General features: G+C 34.0%; 1 pseudogene; it reads right to left on the bottom strand.

Annotated features, from left to right (window-relative positions):
- Positions 1-401: 401 nt before the first annotated feature.
- LOC124105169 (outer dense fiber protein 4-like) lies at positions 402-22,939 on the bottom strand (annotated as a pseudogene).
- Between the last annotated feature and the right edge of the window lie 355 nt (positions 22,940-23,294).

The raw sequence follows: 23,294 nt of genomic DNA, 5'->3' as shown, positions 1-23,294 counted from the left end.
GAAATAATTGGTTAAAATAAAATCCAATATTTGAAATATCCACAACTGTATAGATATCAACCTAAAAATAATTTAAAATAATCATTTAAAAACACTTAACATCACTTGGGCAAGATGTGTAAACTTCTTGTAAGAACCTTCCTCCCACATTCTCAGTGTCTTAATACAATAAAAGTAGGTTTTCATGTCACTATTCAATGTGGATTGTTAGAGCGGCATGGATCTGCTTCATGCTGTCATGGAGAGACTCAGGGTTTTTTTTTTTTTTTTTTTAAGGAAGAGATGGATAATTTATTTCACATCATCTAAGCTACAGGCAAGGCAGGGACAAGGAAAAAGATTACAGAGCTGGCCCCAAATCTTTCTTTTCTCATTTCTTACAAAATTGAGGGCCAACCTATTCAAGATTTTGGGGACTGGTCATAAGAAGGATTTAGGTGAATGGATAACTTGGCAGATGTATAATTCTTTTGCTCGGGATCCAGGAACTTCCGTTGGTTGGTTTCTGATATAGTCTGATCATTCAGAGTGTCTTTCACTGAGCTGCCACTAATACTGCAGGACCCGATATGAGAGGGATGGTTCAGAATCACACTCCAGGAAGTTCTGTAGTTCACATAGCAAAGGATTCCACAACTGATATATAGGATAAATACCAGCCAACAAATGAAATAGCTCCAACCAAGGGAACAGACAGATTCTTCTTCACCTCGAAGATCCAGAGGTTAATATGGTACAACAGGAGGACAGAGAAAATGAGGGTGACTTTTACAGAGCTGAGGGGCACCTTCACAGAAGCTCGTGATGGTTCCAATCAAGCCAAAGGCGGGCACTTTCTGAAGACCGGGCAGGTACGGCAAGTGCAACCAGATGGTGAGCAGTAAGCCTAGCTGAAGATTACCTTGGCTACCCCAAAGACTGGGTGATTCGCCCATATCTTAAAAGTGTCTTTCTCATTTTCTACTTGGGAACAGCTCCTAGCTGGGCAGGTATACAGCAGCCCCAGGGACATGACGTGGACTGAGGTGTGGATGATGTTGTTTATATCCTTGGGATAGCGCTTATAAAAAAAAAAAAAAGAGAGAGAGAGAGAGACTCAGGGTTTTTATCTCTTGTGCCTCCAACATTTCCTAAGGCTTCATTTTTATCTGCAGTGAATGGTCTGAATGGGAAACAAAATGAGGTAGAAAGCATAGACTTCCCACTTTCCTTTGGCCTCACTTATATACAGTGTTTTTACATAACTGCAATGGAACCTGGAAATATTATCTAGTAACATGCCCAGGAAGAAAATACATGTGGTGGTGAGCAATCACAAACTCTGCCACAATTAGCAATACTGGCCAAAAAATAGAGTTCTCCCTACCCCCTTTCCTCAACACACAGAACACACATAATCACTCCAACATTGCATCCAGTGCCAAACCTGGGGTATCCCTGGATGGAGAGTACTACACATTAATTTGGTTTTGGTTTTTCATTATTGGAACCTATGACATTAAGGAATACATTTCTAGTTTCTGCCATACCCAATAGACAGACAGGCTGAATGTCTGGCAGTTGAGAATTCAGTCTTTGGTTAGGCTCTGATGCTGCTCTCTGGAAGGGACTCATTTGCTCATTGTGTCCCTTATCCCTGACCTCTGAGAGTTTATTCTTTTTGAGTTATTCTCTATGCTCATACATAAGCAGGAAACTGGGCAGCATGTTCTCTTTAGAGGTTGTGCAGTTTTGCAGGCTGCTTCTAATAGAGTAAGTTTAGGGACCAAAATTTGTCTCACAGCTTGAATAACCAAAGATTGTTATTGAGCCTGGGTTTATGGTTTCCTTCAAAGTTTTGATAAAAACATACAAGGCAAAGGATTTATCTGCTTCTAATCAAATCCATGTGCTACTAGATCATATTCCTTCCTAGTCAAGTCTTAAATCTACTTCATTTCTTGCTTCTTTCCCCCTCTTGCCTCTTTGCTTCAGATTAATGGTACTAATTTATGACTACATAGGACAAAATCCTGATCTTTGCCACATTACCAAATCATTTCTTCAACTGAGTATTCTTTTTCATTACTTAGTTTTTTCAATCATCCCTCTGTTACTTGATGTCTGGTGGCAGTTTCCAGATTTTTGATCCCCCTCAGATTAGTTTTAGTTCTGTTCATCAATCTAAAAATTATTTCCATAACTTCATTTAACATCTTTCCAAATTTCCAGTCTAAAAAACACTAACAGTCCATCTTTCCAAATAGTATTTTTTAGAGCCACCTGTTCAAAAATTCAATGTTTTCCTTCTAGTGTGTCATGTCAGCATATTTTGCTAGAGAACACCAAGACCCTTTAGTCTATCAGCCTCCAATATTTATTTGTTCTTTATTAATCACAATCTAGTCACTAAACCAACAAATATTTTTTGATATTTTACATTAATGTTCCACTATTGGCATAGTTTTTTTTTAATCTTTTGGTCACCCTACATTAAAGGCTATCACAAACTCCAAATTCTCATACCTTAATTCAATAAAAATTTCTTTCTCAAAGAGAAAAATATTGTGTGGTTGGTAGTGGAGCTCTACCTCCCAGGAATGAGCTCTTTTCTTTATGTGACTGAATCATCTTTCAGGGCTTTGCTCTTTTCTGAATTAAGAGGCTGGTTGGAGAAAAAAAAAAAAGTTTTAAGTGCTTTGGTCCAATCCTGATGCATATAAGAACTCCTCACAACTCATTAATCAGATATTCATCACATTGCTGATCCACCTGCAATAGAGGCTGAGAGAATATTCTAGACATGCTCCCAAGAGGACGAGAAGTGCTATATTTCTGCCACACTGCTATAGATCGCTTGACAAAAAAAAAAAAGGCAAGAATTTAGCATTTACCAAAAATTATCTGTTACATCATGTGTTTTATATGTTAATTCACCTCTACAACAATATAAAAACTGACAGGAGTACAGCAATGATATGGTTCCAGGTTTCCTATAATTTCCTTCTACATCTAATCTTCAAAGAATCACAGTCCGGAAATCTGGAAACACTCAATCTCCTCTTTGCTCTCTTTATAACATGACTGGTACTCCATTCTCAAAGTTAACTGTTGTCAGAGGGAAGTGACTCTATTACTTGGAACTACTTATGTATTTGGTCACAGGGAGAGATCATTATATATTGCCATAGTGACTACATGGCAATTACTAGTTACTCTATTGTTTCAAACAATGTTGAATGCTTACATATAGATGTTGAGTCATAATTATTTAGATTTAAGATGTGTATAAATTGTACCATGGTGCATGCCTGTGTTTTCAGCTACTTGGGAGTTTGAAGCAGAATAATTATTTTAGCCTAAAATTTGGGCAATGGTTGTTGTGGCTCTGGAGGCTGAGGTAGGAGGATAATGAGTTCAAAGCCAGCCTCAGCAACAGCAAGGCACTAAGCAACTCAATGACACCCTGTCTCTAAATAAAATACAAAACAGGGGCTGGGGATGTGACTCAGGGTTTGAGTGCCCCTGAGTTTAAAAAAAAAGAAAAAGAAAAAAGAGTTTGGGCAACCTACTAACAGTCTGTATCAAAAAAATAAAAATACAGACAAAAATATTTTTCAAAGAGAGTTTATTATTTTTATGACAGTGATAAAAATATTCAGAAAAATTGGGAATTAATTATAAAAGAGATGAACACATAAATTTTATGGATTATGGTTGTTAGTAGTCTAGTATCTCTTCATACAGAAGAGGATTGTTTAAAGAAAACTCTAGGGCTACTTGGTCATTTCTTGAAAATGACTGATCCGAGTCATGTGGTGGATATTAGAGATTACAACTCTTCACCTATCCCCAAATACACTCTCTTTTTCATGTAACTGCATATCCTCCAATAAGAAATGAGTACTTTTCTACCCCTTTACTTTCGACTCAGTTATGTGAGTTTGGCCAATAGCTTTTAGTAGATATGATGTAAGCAAAGCCCTGAATTATGCTTTTGTTTTTATGCTTGTCTTTGCACATCTGCCTTCTCCATAAAAAGAGCATGCTCTGAGTAATGCACCACTCCAAGAAGGAGCAAAACTTGGGGCAATTGGACTCAATTCATATGTAAGAGCCAAGGCTATCCAAGCCCAGCTGAGCATAACATGGAATTATATGACTCCCAGCCAACTGGTAAATCCCCATGCACAACATCATATTATGGCTGTTTTGCGCCACTGAATTTTATGATGTATTCCTAAGTAGGAATAAGTGATATGATTGAAACATGCCCTTAACATGTTTTAAAAAACAAAATAGACTACAACGAAAGTTACTTGGCAGAGACAAGAGCCAGAATATATAACCAGATGATTTTGTTTCCAGGCAGGTGACACAACATCATCTTCAGTTCAAACTCACCTATGTTGGGAAGTATCCTATGTATGGCTTAAGTTCCTACTATCAAAGTTCATATATCCTCAATGTAAGTAGAATTAAGATGCTATTAGAGAATTAAGCTTTGTTTATGCTTTTTGTTATAGTTTTCTAGAGTGTACTTTAAGCATTGGCCACAAGCCACATTGGGACATTAAGTAATCACAATACTAACACATTTCAATATTCAGCTGGCAACAAGGCCTATAATTATAGTTAAGCTTTCATTCTCTGTGTCTGCAATTACCTAACCAGTGATAAGGAGATTTTCATGATTGCCATTAAGGGTTTAATTATGACTGAGTCAGATACAAGAACAGTTGTTAGCTACATATCCATCCATCCCTATGGGTAAATTGGCCTATCTGAGGAGAGGGCTGGAAAAATAGGCCCAAGTAGTAAAGGAAAGACAATAAGATGCATTATAGATGACTCAGGACACACTGCTGCAACTCTTGCTTTCTTTCAGCAGCTTCATATCCATGAGCTTCTTGAGATGTCGGTGGCCCCCAGGTGAGCAACCCCAGGGGAATAGCAGTCTATTGCCCTGATGCAATCCTCTTGCTCATGAGGTCCAGCCACTTACCCTTTAACAAAGACTGGAATAGAAGAAAGTTAGTTCTTAGCTCCTAAGTCATAATAGACAAAGTAAACATTTTGAATAGCTTGAAAAAAAAAGACCTAGAAGAATTAATATTAATAATTTATTGGCTTTATTTATTGACTATTGCTATCACTTTAAAAGCTTGTTTATGAATATAATCCATGATTGACTATTTAGTGACTTTGTTATAAATCATGTCAAACAAACCTTGCGTCTAAGCATGTTGTTTTGCCAGACATGTCTGTTGATAGATAATAACCTAAATGTCCCATTGTTTTTTATTTTTTTTAAATGTGGTATTCAGAGAACACTATAAATAGAGGACCAACTAGGAAGTAGTAGAGAGAGTTTTATTGTGAAGTGCTTTGTAAAAGTTGCTAATAAGAATGTGAGATCAAAATGGAACTAAGCAAAGGTAATATTATTTCTCTGAGCATTAAATTTTTCCTACTTAAATAGGAAAACAGTGATTATAAAACAGGCAGAAAACAAGTTTTTCTTACAATATAAAAAGAAACATTATTCATATGCTAAAGTTATTTTAGAAAGGATGTGTTGAGGGGCTGTGGCTCAGCAGTAGAGTGCTCGTCTCCCATGTGTGAGGCCCTGGGTTCGATCCTCAGCACCACATAAATAAAATAAAGGTGTTGTGTCCACCTGCAACTAAAAATATATTTAAAATCTAAAAAAAAAAAAAAAAACAGAAAGAAAGGATATGTTGAACTACTTTTATAGCTCTAAGATATTTTACTCAACTCAAAACTTTTATAACATTTTAAAGTTTGAAAAACAAGTTTGATGAATTTTAGAATGTAATAGAGCACCAAGAACTCTCAATAGGAATTTCTCATCACAAAATATTTTTAGAAAATGTTTAACATTGACTTATCATAGTAAGATGAAATTATTGCTTTATATTTTAAAATGCTTTTAAAATTAATATAATTTTAAGCATGACTTAAAAAATATTTCAAGCTGATTTTTAAACTGAAAAGAATTAGAATTCTGCTTTAATTCAATTTTGAAACATTTAGATTAACACTTGATAAATGTCAAAGTAATACAAAACATGCCAATGAGATCTGCTTTTTCAATAAAATTACATTAGAATTTAAAGTGAAAAACTTGAAATTTAAAATTAAATATAGAAACAGGAAAAATATAAAACGCCCCAAGTAGCAAACTCAACAAAAAGCCATGTTAGAAAAACAGCCTGTGACTAAACGAAGTAAAAAATTTAGTAATGAAAACATTAAAATAGGACAAGACCAAAAATGTACTAAGTGATTAATAAAGTGTGTATGAGAGCAAGGAGTTCTACCCCCTAATTATCTCCAATGTTAGATAACTTTTTTTATATTCTTCTTTTTTAGTTATTCATGATAGTAAAGTCTATTTTGACATATTTATACAAACATGGAGAATATCTTATTCTAATTAGGATACTAGTCTATGAATGTATATTGTGTTGAGATTCACTGCAGTGTATTTATATATGTGTATAGACACATTTTATATTAGAATTTAAAAATTGAAATATTCAAAATTATAAGAAAAATAGAAGAGACAACTGTATTATCTGTTTATTATGGTATTTGTTTGTTTTAAGCAAATTTGACTTAGACTTTTGCAGCACTATGAACCAGGCACTAGCTGCCTGCTAAGTATTTCAGAGAATCAACTTAGGTGACCTTCAAATAAAATCAACAAGTAGACTTTGATATTACTACTAAAACATAGGGCAAGAGTCATTTTACCCAAGATCACTTGGTAGTTGATGGTGAAGGTAAGATTCAGACACAGGCAGGCTGAGTTCAGAGTAAGTGTATGAACCACTATAATCCATTGCCACTTTAGTAGCTCAACAAGTTAGACAGTCACCTTCTTGTCTCAACATATTGCCCCATCTATTTTTAGGCCTGTTGCAAATGAAGAATATATATATAGATAGATAGATAGATATAAACTCCAGTTTCAGCAACATAACTTGTAGGCTATTCATTTTAGAATGTATTTTGCAGACCCAATTGATAAACTTGATTTTACACTTCTGAAAAGATCATATTTGTCCAAACATGAATTCTTAATTTTTTCCCCAAAATTTTCTTTAAATAGAGACTCATCCCTTATAATTGAGTTGTTCCCAAGTTTGAGAAGGCCAATGAGCCAGAAATCACAATCACCAAAGTTACTTTGGGATAATTACAGAGGTTGTCTATGGTAGCGCAAGCCTGTAATCCCGGTGGCCAGGAGACTGAGACAAGAGGATCCTTGAGTTTAAATCCAGCCTCAGCAAAAACTGAGGTGCTAAGCAACTCAGACTCTGTCTCTAAATAAAATATAAAATGGGGCTGGGGATGTGGCTCAATGGTCAAGTGTCCCTGAGTTCAATCCCTGGTACCCCCCCCCCCCCAAGAAAAATTTTACCTATCATCCCTGGACTAAAGCCTACTGGTTGTTTTTGATGCTATTGTACATAAGCCTATCATAGATCAATTTAAAAAGCGGGTGTCTGATTACACTATAAAAATCAAATATAAAAATTAATCACTATAAAAAAGATAACAGCAAAAGCAAAAAAAGTCTGAAATCTTCTTAATGTTAGCACATGCATACTCAGAACTTGAAACAAAAGTTCCAATAACAACATCATATATTGATTATAAACTCTGTATAGAATAAGCTATCTAATAGTGAAAGTAAAGCTTCCTAGGAAATGTTTTTAAAATGACAAAGATGTGACTCAAGTAATAACAAAGAAATTAATACCAAAGATGTATAACGGACACTTAAGGAAAATAATTTCACAGAATGTGAGAACTTAAACATCATTTCCAACAGCGTGTGCTATTAATTTATATCTATAATTAAATTTTTAAAAGAAACACTGTACAGAAATATCTGACTTTTTCAACTATAACATTTAAAGTCTATATCCAATGTGATTTGTGTGGATATGTGCTAATTATTCAGTTTATTATATAGAAACATTCAGTGTGTATTTTCTTTATTATTTAAAACCCAGTTGAGCTATTCCCTTTTACTTATTGTCCTCATTGTTTGAACAGCAGAAATGAAACTTCAAAGCTTATTCCACTAGACCTTGATCTAATTTTGTGTTCTACTGAGTGCCATTTATGATTAAGAACCTGAACACATGTTAAATGACAATATTGTCCCTTGTAATCTACCTTTAAATATACTCACATATTAAGCTTGCATAATGTATGTGTACTATTATTTGTGTCAGTTTAGAAGTATTTTACAATTCTTAAATTTTCATTGCCCATATCTCATGAAGTGTAGCTGTGTGTGTGTGTGTATGTGTGTGTGTAAACATTAACAGTCATGAATTGTTACAGAAATTGGGTCCATGCAATTTATGAAGTTCTCTGACCTTGTGTCATGCACTTACTTATGCATCACACCATATACTTGAAATGATGCAGAAACACAAAATAGTGAAGTTATAATATTCCAGAAAAGTGAAACAAGACTACCAACTATAGCATGCCTTGTAAATCATCTGTCATTAATCCTTTTTGAATATTTCATGTAAGTATAGAGTTTATAAATGTACCACAAAGTTGTAGGCTTGTGCTGTAGGAAACTGACTTTAGTCTTATTAAGGAAAGAGAACTTTATGAAAGAAATTTTAAAAAATTGAATTACTACAGTGAGCAATGGCTCTGGGATAGGGGGCGGGAGTTAGTGACATCACAAGTATTAGAAAAAGGCCCTTGGAACTGACAGAAATTTTCATAATATTTTTATGATAGACAATGAGTCCTGGGTGCACAGATGAGAACAAATAGCTTTCTATGTGTATGTGCATGCACATGTGCGTGTGTATGTGTGTGTGTGTGTGTGTGTGCATGTGTTTGTGTATATTCATACCAGTGTCCTGGAATTAAGATGGGCTTATAGTTAAATATTATGATAAGAATTTATATTTAAACTAGTACATAATAGCATGCCCCCTAAAGATGCTTAGTTGAAAGAAAATACTTGAAATAGTGGCAACATGAAGTGGCCTTTGAGTAAAATGCAACTTGTAACTTTCAAATCAGAACAGGGAGATGGCTATGCCAGTGCAGTGGGAGTCCATTCATGAGATGATGAGAGTAAAAGCAAGTGCATGGTATCTCTTTTTGAGAAAGATGGGGAAAACATAGATAGATATAAATTGTAAACAAAGCAGATGCCTAGAAGTTTGTGACTACTAATTATATAAAATATCTATCATAAGTTCCGAATTTGAATTTTTATTTTAATTAAGAAAATTACATTCCCCATCTCTTTTCCAGATTAGTAAGGATAAATAGATATAAAATTAAGAGGACTGTATTACTTAAGTCTCAGAGAAATCAAAAAGGAAATGCTCAAGAAACTGGTCCATAGTGCCACCTTGTGTTGATGATCCAGTTCTTCTTTTGTGTTTTGTTTTCAAAGACTGATTTTCATGATGTTGAACTAACTACAGAGAAATAAATACAGATTATATTGCCCTAACTTTGAATTAGTCAGTTGAGTCACTGAAATACAAAGCAAATAAATATTTTAAAATAGCTCTTGTCAACCAGTAACTTTTCCTCCTTATCCTGTTGTAAATTAGTGCATTTTCTTTCTACTAAAATCTGGTCAATCCACTGTCATGAGAAGAGGCATCCTAAGGGTAGAATCTCAGGGTGAATAAATATGTTGTTTTAAATCAATTATAAATCAAAAAAGGTATATGAAGAAAGTATGGAGATCTTTTATAACACTGCAATTAATTTACATTGGATTATTTCTGTTTTTAAACCTACATTTTAAATGGATGGAAATTACTCATTTTAACAACAAAAATGTGCATTTACTGTTTGGGGAATAGTTAAAATAGGAAATTTTCAAACTTAACTTTAGCAATTTTTTTAATGATCAGGTCTTCAATATTTGAGCTAATACTAGATTACTATTGCTAATCACAGTTGATTTAGATTTCCTTCCATTAATCCCTGGAGAGGTAATAGATTAAAAAAATGCTTAACAAAGACAATTTAGACAATAAATACAATTCTTAATTCTAAAGCTACTATCCAAAATTGACTAGAGAACTATATGGCTTTGGATACATTTGGATGCTGAATTTTTTTCTGTATAAAATTCTAGTAGCTGATTTTTTTCAACCTTATCCACCCTTGTTTCAGTGACTGATTCATTTAAGCAACAATGTGCTTGAATATTTTTCTCTTTTTTTTGGTATTTTTCTTCTGTTGAATGAACTTCATGTTCTTTTTAAAATTATTTTTAGTTGTAGATGAACATGATACCTTTATTTTATTTTTATGTGGTGCTGAAGATGGAACCCAGTGCCTTCCACATGTGAGGCGAGCACTTTAGCACTGAGCTACAACCCCAGCCTAAACTTCATGTTCTTAAATGTAGCCTGACATTAAATTAGAAAATAAATAAAATGCATTATTTATTTAGAGTATGGTTTTCTAAGATACTATGTCTATCTGTGAAATAAAGGTAGAATTTCTCAGATTTTAACTTATTCAAGTTAATTTTTTTAACTTTTTAATTTAAAAATTAGACATGACAACATATGTCTTGAATCTATATTTATTGTAATGAAACCAAGGTTTAGTGTGTTTTATTTTATAAATATCCACATATAGTTACAAATACATATTTATAAGTACATTTAAGTTTCAACATACAGGTTTTGAGTATACATAGATAGTATTTATAATACGTATAATTCTACTGAAAACTTTGTACTGCATGAGATTATGGGATGTGCAGATAATAGTATTTTACAGTCTATATTCTTAGAGCTATGGATAATGAGATTCAAGTGACCCATAGTAATTATCTATGAGCAAATTATGTACCTAATAAGGATAATTTTAGTTTCCATATAAATTTTACTATAGGAAGGTTTCTTCCCTTCTAGCACTAAAGTCAAAAAAATTCATTTCTAGGGAGTTAGAGTATATTAATTGAAATTCCATACTCCTATGACCAGTTCAATAATATGCTTAATTATTGTCAAGGAATCTCAGTTATTCATAAAAGATACTTTTCTAAAATGACAAACAAGGAGTTTTTCACTAACATGCAGAATGCCATGTCTTTCCTTTTATCATAAACATTTCTGTTATTACTTAGCAGAACACATATTTTTGTCTATTTGAAGTGCATTATTTTAGAGGGAAAGCTGCTCACCAGATTACAGAACATGAGCTGGCCAGTGGAGAACTTAACTGCAGAAGCCCACTACACCTAATTATAAAAGATGAAGGTTTGAAAATTTGCATAATTGCAACTATTGGTAGGGGTCGGTAACATATTTGCATTATCTACTTATGTTCCATACCAACACTTTTAAGCACCACTTTAAAAAAAAAAAGTCTGCTAAGTCAGATGCTTGTAGGTGTCAGAACATCATAACCTACAACATAGGCAATGCCTTTTTCTACCCACATCCCTGAGTTCCAATAGCTTTCTAAAATCAATTTCTAGATTTGGGTACTATTTCATTTTCCAAATTTTGAAAACAAACAGTCATTCCATCCCTAGCTACATGTAGCTAGGGAAATGCCTAGTGCCTGTAAATCAAGTTCCAAGTCCTCATTTGTGCTTTTTGCAAATAATTGTTCCATTTACTATAATTCAGAGTAATTAATAATTACAAAGATGGCATTCACACCATGAAAGTGCAAACAGAGGTAGTGAAGAAGGGTGGTTGGCACCCATCACAAGAGCCTTTTTACTTTGGAGGCAGAAAGAATTCCGATATCTTAGGGAAATGAACATTTTTTTTTTTGTAGTGGCTACTGTTTTAATGTCTAAATAGCATCTGAAATAATTAAATCAGAAAATGGAAAGGCAGCTAAATTAATCAGAGTTGAGAATTTGCTAATAAAAGTAATGATGTTAATAGCTACCATTAATTTGGTAGCTTCTATGTTCAGGGTTCAGGCACTTTAGATATATCATCTCTAATTCTCATTAAAACCTGGAAAGATAGATATTTTAGCACTGTTTCATAAAAAGAAGAACCTGAAGCTCAGAGAAGTTTGATAAGTTACCCAAGAGGTTATAGAAATTAAACCTGGACTTAAACCTACTTTTTTATGACTCTATGGTCCAGTTTTTCCACTATTCCATACTGCCCTTATCCCCCAAAATTACAGCTATATTTTATAAATAATACCTTCATGGCAGAGCCTTAATAATCTAGTTAATATGATAGATCATTGTTTCAACAATTTTTTGCTAGTAAAGATTAGTTGTCCTCAAAATAGTACAAAGTGCATTTCATTTATTTCCTCAGTTACTCAACTAATACTGACTCTGCTCTGTACCACTTGCTACCAGACTCAAAGACAGGAATATGAATTAGGAAGTGACAAGTGTCCCAGAGTACAATAATAAAACACTGAACATTATTGCACCAATTGTAAAGAACAGGTGGCTCTGTAGAACTTGTTTCATAAAAATAAGTAAACAAAGAAAAGTCAAATATGAATTTAGGGTGAAATGCTGTAGTGCACAAAGGGAAATCCAGAATTCTAAGGACTGGTAAGTTGCTAAAATGCATTTACTATAAGAAACCAAAATACTCTTACCTCTGCATTACCACCTTTCCTGCTCTCCTCTGTCCCTAGTAAATTTATCCATGGCATTTGTTATGCAACATTGTATGTATTTGGAGTGTGCTTCTTAGGTATTAGAAGCATTCTAAGAGGGAACATTTAATTCTAGTTTATATGTAAAATTGTTATGCTAGCCCTTTCCACATCCATGGGATATAAAGCATTAGAGAAACAATTTTAGAAAGGAAGACGAGAAAATAATGACGATAAGAAAAAGAGAAAAAAGAAAAAAGTTATTTAATTCCCACAAGAAGTCAGGCTTAGCAGAATAAGATTTTGGAGAGTAAAAATGATCAATTTTTTACTATATAAATGTAGATGAAAGATAATTTATTCATCTATAAAACTATATTCAAAAAAAAAAATAACAGCATTTGCTTACAAATCAAGTATGACAAGAGGATACATTTCCGCTAATTAAAATTGCTTGTAGCATGTTGGCAAGGCTCAATAATCAAAATTGTCACAGGAAGTGAGGTTGTTTTAGCTGGCTCTTTATGAACGCACATATTTACTTCCTACTGACAGTAAGCACTGAGTTTTTCCCTTGAACTGCCCAGGTTCCCTTTAGTTTCTGCTCTCCTGAGGTAACTTCCAAGCCCAGCATTTTCTGTAACTTGATTCCTCAGCACTTTCCAGGGAAGAAAGGTATCAGTGAGTCTCTGAGTGTCATTATTAACTCCTTGATCATAGTATAAATCACTTCATCATCTTCAGCTTTTTCGATCACAGATATAAAGATAAATTAAACAACGAGGTTTTTTTACATATAAAGTTTCAACCACTAAATATAATAAAATCTTTGCTCAGATTTCTCAGTGAACATCAAAAATAAGTGTGTGCATGTGTGTTTGTGCAGGCATATGTGTGTATTGTTTCCTGTTGTATCCTCATCTTGATAGTGTGAACGATGGTGGAAGGCTCTGCTTGTTTCTTTCTCACCGCAGATTTTGATTTGCTGGTTTTTGAACTCTTGACAAATTTGGTGACATTATGGCTGATCCACTTTATCCCTGCTTTGTTTGGGCATAGTCTTGCTCTCTGAGGCACCACTATCCCATTTCCATTGACTTCAGGAGAAGGTTCATTAGGCCTGATCTCTCTCAGTCTTTTTTCTCCCTCCCCTTTATTCTCTCTTCTCCACGCTGGACTCTGGGGCTCTTTATTCCTCAGGTCCCCTGTAGGTTAAGCCTAAGTGCTTATCCTCTTTTCTCTTTAACTCACAGTCAGCGTTGGCATCTGTATTCGGTAACCCTCCATATGAATAAATAAAAGCAGGTACCAGCCTCCCAAATCTCCAGGTCTGGCCAGACAAACAGCTTGAGATGCAGTTCCTGTCACAGCTTCATGTCACCTTGGAGCAAAACTCCCCAATGCCATTGAGCTGCTTTTGACTGTAACTTTAATTCCCCAGTGTTTAGGTTTGCCAGACTCCTACAAAGCCTCTTGTAACCTACAAACAATTAACATCTAAGGAAAGACATGTTATGGACCTAAATGGCACAGTAAGGCAGAAGGAACGGATGTGTCTGTGCACAGGATAATTAAGGGTTTCTGTGGAGATCTTTAGGCTCTTCAGAGGGTCTGGTCTGTCAGTAGACGACTAGGTTCTGAGCCAGTTTGAGCAGTTGGATAGGCAATTTGCATTTGCCAAGATTTTCTCACTCCTCACTCTGTATATCCATGCTCCTTGTTCTGTACAGAAATTCTGCATTTTTTAAGTAGTGTGCACCTTTGAAATTCTTCCAAAATGATGACATTCTGAAAACAGACCTTCTGGTGGGGAGGGCTTGTGCTCTGGCACATTCAAAGTTTTCTTTTGCTTTTGTTTTCACACATGAGGTTTAAACTAAGTTGAGCTTTTCATATTATCAGTTCACAAAACATGATCATCCATGGTGTATGTGGGTCCCCAATGTTGCCCAATTGGTTGATTGTTGATTTATTTTTTAAAACCCCTTTTCATGTCTGCATCTAATCTCCACTTACCACTTCCTGAATAGGCAACCATTTAAACGTGTAGCTTTTTACATGTTGTATTCCTGTGAAATGAAAATTACTTTATGTGTGAATAGTTTAACATAAATTCTATTGTTATATAGCTATTGCCTGCTTTTACCAGCTACTTTTCAGTGCCCAACTTTGCATTTAGATATATTACTTGTTCACAGTTTTTAACTACTATATAATGCTTGTAGTGTGAACCTACTTCATCTTGCTTACCTTTCAGAGAACTGAGGTTTCACTCCTGGGGTGGGGGAGGATAGACAAATATCCCAAGGCTTGTTTTCTCCTTTTGTGTTTGCTCTTGGATTTTTTTTTCTGTGTCTATGCTAGGTTTAGGTCAGATAATGACTTTATTTAAAGTTGAAAACTAAAAGGGAAATGATGTGATCAGAACTATGAGTAATTTTGATAAAGAAAATTATAGTTTAGGTATTTTTCATACAATACATTTAATATTCTATAGCTTAAGGATCTGTTCAGACTCCCTGGGTGCTAAGATTGGCATGTCTACTTACCAACTCTGTAAATTTAGCTAAGTTACTTAAACATTTGAGCATCAGTTTCCTCATATGTAATATGGATATTAAAAATAATACAGTGCAGGTTAATCAAAAAGTGTAGATGATGCTGCTCTAATGCCCTTCACTCTGAAATCTGAAGGGCTGAAAATCACAGAAGGTATTTCTTGCTTATGTTACATATCCATCTGGGATCCATGCTGCTTTCATCTTCAGTATGGAATCCAAGATGATGGAGTGACCAACGAATGGAAGACTTCTGGTTGCCTAGACAGAGGTGAAATAATGTTGGAATTCCACACAATGGATTCAGTTCTCAGCCCAGAGGTATCATTCCTGGCCAAAGTTAGCCATATAACCCACTCCACACCAAGAGCCAAACAAACAAACAAAACTAAAAAACCCCAAACAATCAAACCTGACTAAATGCCCAGAAGTGCAATATTCAGGGACCATCAATTTTTAAGGGCTACTGTATGCCTTGCATGGTTGCTGTCAAGATTAAGGGGTTATTTCTCATCACGTGGTCGGAAGAGTTCCCAGAGCACAGTAGACATGGAATAAATATAAGCTATTGTTTTTATGCCTTTTAATAAGGCATAAAGGGGCTCTCATCCTTTCCCAACACACTCCTTGAACACTACGTTCTATTACTTCCAGATCAACCTCTCCCCCCACATGCCACCAGGAAAAAATATCAATACTTTCTTCTTGTCTGAGATGGGCAGTATCTTGCAGTACTTTGATCTCATTCCATTTCCATTGACTTACCTAGCATGGGTTCTGCCTACGCTGCCCTGATAACTGAATTTTATCCCTTAGTTCTTTATACTCTACTGGTCTTGGTCACAGTTGGCTCACAAATGTCTTTACTAAAGCTTCATTTAGATGTTTTAACATATAAATAAAATTATTGTCAAAACTAGCATATTTTTAAGAGCTAAAGGGAGCAAGAAGTGAAAGTAGGGCCTGTTTTAGGGAAATTGAAATGGATAGTCATGTTTCTTTTCATTTCAGCAATAAATTAATGGACTATTTTATTTTTTAAATTATTTTTTTTAATTCACCTCACTGCTAACAGAATTTAGTGCTAAAAAGACCTTCCAAAAAAGAATGATGGTAAAACATTTTTAAAAAGCCAAAATCTGCATGTCAGTTCTATATCCTCAATAGCATTCGTTAGGAATTACTTTCTCTGCATTATAGACATCCCCTCCCCCCCCCCCCTTTGTTTTTTACCACTCTGGGCTTTTCTTTAATATAAGAGCCTCCTGAATGGCTTTTCAATCTCTAATCTCTAGTAACTTCAGCCCATGTACCTGTGGTCAGGTGGCCTATAATTGTAACATAGCAGCTAGGTAATATGTCTTCCTTCTAAAATATATCACTAAAATTATTACTTAATTACTACTATGAAAATATTAAAATTATTATTAAAAAATGAAAGGACAGTATGTCCATTCAAAACATTCATCAATTAGAACTAACTCCCTGAGTCAGATCCTACTATTCCCTGCAATCCCTGCCCTTCAGAAAACAATTGCCAGGATATACTATGGGCTCTCTCTCATAATTTTGTGTCTTGCTCATATAATCTTCCTTCCTTCCATCATCTTCCTAAAAAAGTCTCTAATTTTTAAATTTCCAACTTGAATATCCCACTTTCTTTCCATTCCATTTATATAGTTTTTTTTCCAGTTTTGCTTAAATTTATCTTTTATATTTCCAGCAGATTTAAATTTCTTTTGACAAAAATTTTAATGTCCTATTCACATTTTTTCTTTCTAGCATCCATTTAAACTTTTGCAAATTATAGTTACTGATTTAAAAGTTTTAATTTAAATAAATTCAACAGAATTAACTCATTAAATTATAGCTCCAACTCTAGGTATTATTTTAAAACTGAGGGATTTGGGAAGCAACTTGGGCTTTCATGGGTACTTAACTTTTTCAAATGATTTTACTCCAGGTCCATAATTGAAGAGTGAGGATAATCTTATATCTCAATTTCGTTTTATTTCTATATAGCAACTTTTGTGGAAAACAATGATGGAATATGCCTTACATAATAGAAACAAATTTCCAAATTGGCACATTGATCATGATCACAAAACTGCAAATATTAGTTGGAGCTAAAATCTCCAAGAATCTTACTATAAGGTTATGTATAATGCCTATGATAGTGACATCTGGTGGCTTATAGGGAATGTTACATTAATCCACCACTTTTAACCTCTATCTGTATTTCTATTTTAACAAAGATAGTAGCTTTGTTCTTATAAATTAGTCCTAAAATTGTTTGATATGCGACACGTACTTCCTGAGAAAATTAATATTATATTATAGATTTTGTTCTGTAACATGCACAAGTTTAAATTCACATTTTCACTTACTAAAAGTAGGCAAAATGTAAAGATGAATTAATTTTATGCCTAAAGTAAGTATGGGTAAGAGACTGCACTTTTAGCACCTATAATCCATACCACTTTAATCCCAAACACCAACCACCCTTAATGACACTGATCCCTTAGAACATACATGTCATAATCTATCATTTATACATGGTGTGACTCATTGTGCTGGAAGAAAATCAAAAGATCAGAAGTTAGCATTCCAGACCATCCCACCAACACTGAATTGTGTGACCCTGAGCCAGTCATGAAATTTCTTGGTCCTCAATTTTCTCATCTGAAAGATTTCGGCCAGATATCCCCCATCTTGAGACTTATTAAAGACAGGGACTTAATAGACAGTGATGGTTAATTACAATGACATTGCTCTCCTCTGATATTTGGCTTTTGGTGCATAGAGGATAGGTATTTTAAAAAATGATAATAAGGCTCCTTTAAATTCATATTCAGTATTCATATAACATCCATTACCAGAGCACCCAATGGGATAACTCAAGATTCCCAGGACCACTGGCAAAGAGCCAAAGCTATTACAGTCATAACTGTGAATAAATTAGAAACAGCTTAGGCTCAGTTCCTCACACTCAAGAATTGACTGAATGTACCTGCTGCTCTCTCCCTATTTAGTGCTTTCCAGAGCCTGTTAGAGACCAGATTCATTAGAATTATCTAGACATTTGTCAAATATTTATGTCTTATGCTCCCTGCTAAACCTACTAAAAGGAGATAACTGGAATCCACATTTTTAACAAAATTCCTGGATGATAATGATGGCTATCTTGACATGCTACTTACTATATCTACCTAGACACTATGAAGATTCAGAGACGAATATCAGTACCATATAGCAGATAAAAGATACAGTTTTTTAAAGAAGAAATTGAAAACTCAAGTGTCTACAGGGCCCACAAAGTAACTTAAAGGTTAAAAAAAATACTGGCCAAGTAGGAATTAAGGGGACCTCTAGAGAGCATGCCCCATGCAAAGTAGACAGCCTTTAATTAGCTGTAGTGGTTGGTGCCAGGAGGGGAAGCTTCCCAGGGTTGCCCTGTTCTTTGTAAAAAGAAGATGAAAATAGGATTCTTACATGAAATCTTCAATTTGTAGGAGTTGGAACTGATTCAATGCAAACTAAATGAAACACATTCGTAGGCTTCAAGTTTTTGTTCTCTGTGTTAGATCCAATTCTTATTTATGCCTTCTAAATCGCATTTCTCTCTTTTTCAGATTCATGGCATTTTCAGTCTAATGCATTTGACCAGCTGGGTTAATTTGCAGACCACCCTTTATAGAACGATCAGTCTATCCTTTATACTGTCATATTCTTTCAATTCTGTATGAAATTTGCTCTAGAGCTTTGTTCTACAAACATTCACATACATACTCTTTCCAAGTGCCCTTCACAACATTTTTCAAGCCTCCATTCATTCAACAAATATTTTTATAGTTGGTAAACAAAATTACCAACAATAATTTCTGTTAATGAAAAAACTATGATATACAATTAGATTTTACATAGAAATTTAAATGTTGAGAATCATTATTTATTCATTTTTAAGTGCCTATCACTTGCTTAACATTATCTCAATTAAAAGCAAATTTTATGTACATCTCTTCACTCTAAAGACAGGGTCAGAATTTAAAATGAAAAGAATGACCTTTTTCCCAATAAGAAAGTAGAAAAGAGATTGTATTGTTAAGTATGTTCCCCCAAGCCTGGATCCTAAGGCAGCATAATAGGAAACCTCTAGGCAGTTGGTAAGGTGAAGGAATTTAATTAGAAATTCCGAAACTTTTCATAAAGTAAACAGGAGCTTTGATAACTGACCAAAGTAGCTAGCCAGCAAAACAGAAACAAATTTTTAATGTGTTTTACTAGGGGCTCAGCTGCCATAAGTGGGGGAATAATGTATCCAGGTGATGTGGAAATATCTCAAGTTTCCTTGAAGACAAAAAGGAGGAAAATAAAAGCATTACTCTCACTGGAGATCCAAGAGAGCAGTATGAAGTTTGAGGCCCATCAAAGCACTATCCATCATCTCTAGGTATTTGAATTTGTCATCTAAAGGAACTTGGGGATTTATCGTAACCTGGAACACATCCAAAAGCCACTATTTCTGAATATATGACATATCACTAGGAGTCATATCATTGTAAATGATATGACTGGATTAATTTGAATGAAGATAAAAGATATCTAAATTTTATGTCCTATAATAAGCATCACTTATATGACACATTAGTAGGATTTATTGAGGTTGATGATTTATTGAACCATAGCTATGATCATGGTCTTATATGAGATATTGGAGAAAGAATAAAAATAAACACAAGAGATCAACTCTACTCTGGGATAGATTAAACTTGACTTAAAGAATACAAATAAAGAATATACATAAAAACACTTCAGTACAAGGTAAGACTAAATAAGTTGGGTGTTTGAATGAGACTTGGCCCACTGAGTTATAAGGAAGTAAAGTGTCAGTGGCGATAGATAAGAAAATTAAGTAAGCTATTATAATGTATCAGCAGAGCTTACTTCCAATTCATTCAATCATTTTACTTATTAATTCAACAAACATTTGTTGATTGCTACTCAAAATTTTGATTAAAAAGTAACACATTCACATGGCTCTAATATATATATATATATAGTCCCACTACTGTCCCAACTGATCTGTGCTCATCAGTGATCATTTTTACTAAGTTATTTTATTTACTAACTTATTTTACTAAGTTATTTTTTATTGTGATGCAGTGGAATGCATCACAATTCTTATTACACATATAGAACACAATTTTTCATATCTCTGTGTGTAAAATCTCCTTTAAGCATATGTAGGCAAATTTAAGAAAACAGTGATATTATTGAAGTTTTAATAGGCAGCATCTTATTTCACTGGTCTTCATTTCACTTTAAGTATTAAGAAGAGTTCCCTGTAAATAGAATTGTATTTCATATGAATTTACCATTATATAATGCATCCTGTATACATGGATATGTGGTAATATCAATTTCTTACTAATATCAACAGTACTAATATAGTTGTAAAAATAATCTATTCTAATATTTTAATAATAATTACATAAATTTTTATTGGTTCAAGGGAAAAGAGGATGGGGAAGGGGATTGTGGGGCATAAGCAGGAGAGAACAATAGAGGTGATGGGAGACAGAGGGCCACAGGAATGGGAGACCCTGCTCTGAAGGCTCCTGCTAGAGACAGAGCATCTTCTTCCTCCCACAGGAACTGTGGCTCTGAAAATGAAAGTTTATTATCATCAAACTGCAAAAATTAAAAATCTAACTGTCTATCTTGATTGTCCATAAAATAGAAAAATATTTTTAAGAGTGAACAATATATATTTCAGAAGAGGTACTGATTGTTTGATCCTGAACATACGTACATACATACAAATATATGTCATATATAAGTAAAAACTTTATATCATATATGATTATGTATGGATATATAAAATAGATTTTTTTACACTTTGGTATATATTATTTCTCTTGGTAACATCCCCTAATATAAATCACAGCATGAATTATCCTCCATTTTGTTTGAAGCCAATTTTAAGGAACCCCAATGCAACTAATCTTTAGGGAGAGATGACATTCTTTGGCTATCCATTACTTTCCGCTATAAATTTTTTTCCTCATAATAACCAATTTTTTTTCCTATCTTAATCTCTTGTTGGTATTAAGTTGTGGATCATTACACAGTCAAATCGTTAACTGAATCATGTCATGTCCCATGGAGTTTTATCATGTTTAAATTTTCAAAACTTGACTTCATGTAGGAAAATAAAAGGTATTTTAAAAAAAAAGAAGAAGAAGAAGAAGAAAACCAAAGCTCAGGTTCTTCCCAAGCTCTGACAGCTTGAAAGGAACTCCAACAGAGAAACAGAAGTAAAATGAAAACTCCTGGAGCCTTAGCCCGCCCTTGCAAGACTCTAATTGGCAGCCTACATAGGGAATTTGTCTGTCATTCAAGTACTTATATACTCTTATTTCCTGATTAACTTTGAAAATATAGATGTTGTTTGATACTGCATTTTGTCTCAAAATTAAAATAACATTAGTTTGATATTTTACATCAGTTTGCATGTATTTTAAAACACACTTTCTATATATTTTATTTTTATCTTTCACTATAACAATTGTTTTAATATCCACCTCAGACCCTAGTAGGTTTGCAAATGAGATCACACTCATGAGCTTTTAATTCATGGCTCATTTAGTAAATTTATTTTTAAAAAAACGTCTCTTTGTAAATGTAAAATATTTCAAAGCCCTTCTATGCAATATGAGTGCATAATAAGAATAAGCCTGACACACACTTATTTTCATAAGTGATTCTGTTTTACTAAAAAAAAATGCTCCTGCTTTAGAAGATTTCAAAGAACTTTAAAATTATTGTGTTTTAAAATTTTATAATCTTGAGAAGGATCAATATTATTTTAAAGAATGTGTGACTTCTGAAAGCTCAGAGTCAGTGTTGGAGCTCAAAATAGAACCAATGAATCTTGGCTCTCAATTTGTGTCTCTAGCTAACCACATTAACTGGACAATTTTCTTTCATATGTGTATTATTAATAACATAATATCCTGTGACACAACAGACTAATCACCTCTTTGGAGAGTTACCCTGGATTTATGTGGTACATGATTTTAAAGACACATTATGTGCCAATATATACAACTTATGGACTGTCTTGTGGTTAAATGATTGCTGGCTATTTAGGTGAGGGTTTTCACTTCTAGTAGTCTTAGATTTATAAATATATATGGGCCACTTAGAACAATGATACATCTTAAATTTATACAATAGCATTATTTAAGAAGTTCCAGTTATCTCATACTCAGAAAGCAAATGAAATGGGAGATGGTTTTCATACTATCTTTATTTTAGATTTAGGTTAACTGAGGTATGGACTGAATAAGACTGCTTCTATATCCAAAGAAAATCAGTATTAAATAGGACTGTGAATGCAGACTATTTAACTTCCAAACAAGGCCAATGGATTTTACAATTTATATAACATTTGATAGATGTTATGACTGTTAGGTATTCAAGTCCCTAATTTCCTGCATTTCACTACACTGCAAACTCTTCCCTACATTAGTGGCAATGATAATGTGCTCCAGAGTTTTCCTTTTGTTTCACTAGTTTTAATTTCATCTGTACCTTAATGAAGGCTTTTCTCTATGGTCTCTCCTTGAACTTCTTTCTTTCATTCTGTCATCAATTCCCATGGCTTCAGTTGGTGCTTGCATGAAGTTCATTCCAATATCCATAGCACTAGCTTGATCTTCCTCCTCAGATGTAACCATTTCCTCCTGGATTTTCATTGTCAGCTTCAAATCAGCATGTTCATAGCTTTCCTTAGCTCTTTATTTTTGAAGGTATCAGCCCCACATATATATCTTCAGGATGTACTCCATGATGCCATGCACATAAATGGAACATTCTTTTCCAGATCTCCTTATATTTTATGTTTTTTATTCCAGCTAGGTCACAGGCTCATTGTGAAAAAGGTCTTACTTGCCTTTGTTATCCTGGTATGTAGTAAACTGAGGCTCCTGGCACATGCTTAATAAATTTTTGGTGAATGAATAAATCATTGATAAAGGCCTGATTTGTTCTGAGAGCACATGAGATAAAGAAAGAAAAATAACTTCACCTTGATTTTAAAAATATTTTCAG

This window comes from Marmota monax, unplaced genomic scaffold, assembly GCF_021218885.2.
Source record: "Marmota monax isolate L192 unplaced genomic scaffold, Marmota_monax_Labrador192_F-V1.1 WCK01_AAM20220418_F8-fsc00129, whole genome shotgun sequence".
Lineage (NCBI taxonomy): Eukaryota > Metazoa > Chordata > Mammalia > Rodentia > Sciuridae > Marmota > Marmota monax.
The sequence above is the reverse complement of the archived record's forward strand: the minus strand, read 5'-3'. Positions and strand labels throughout refer to the sequence as shown.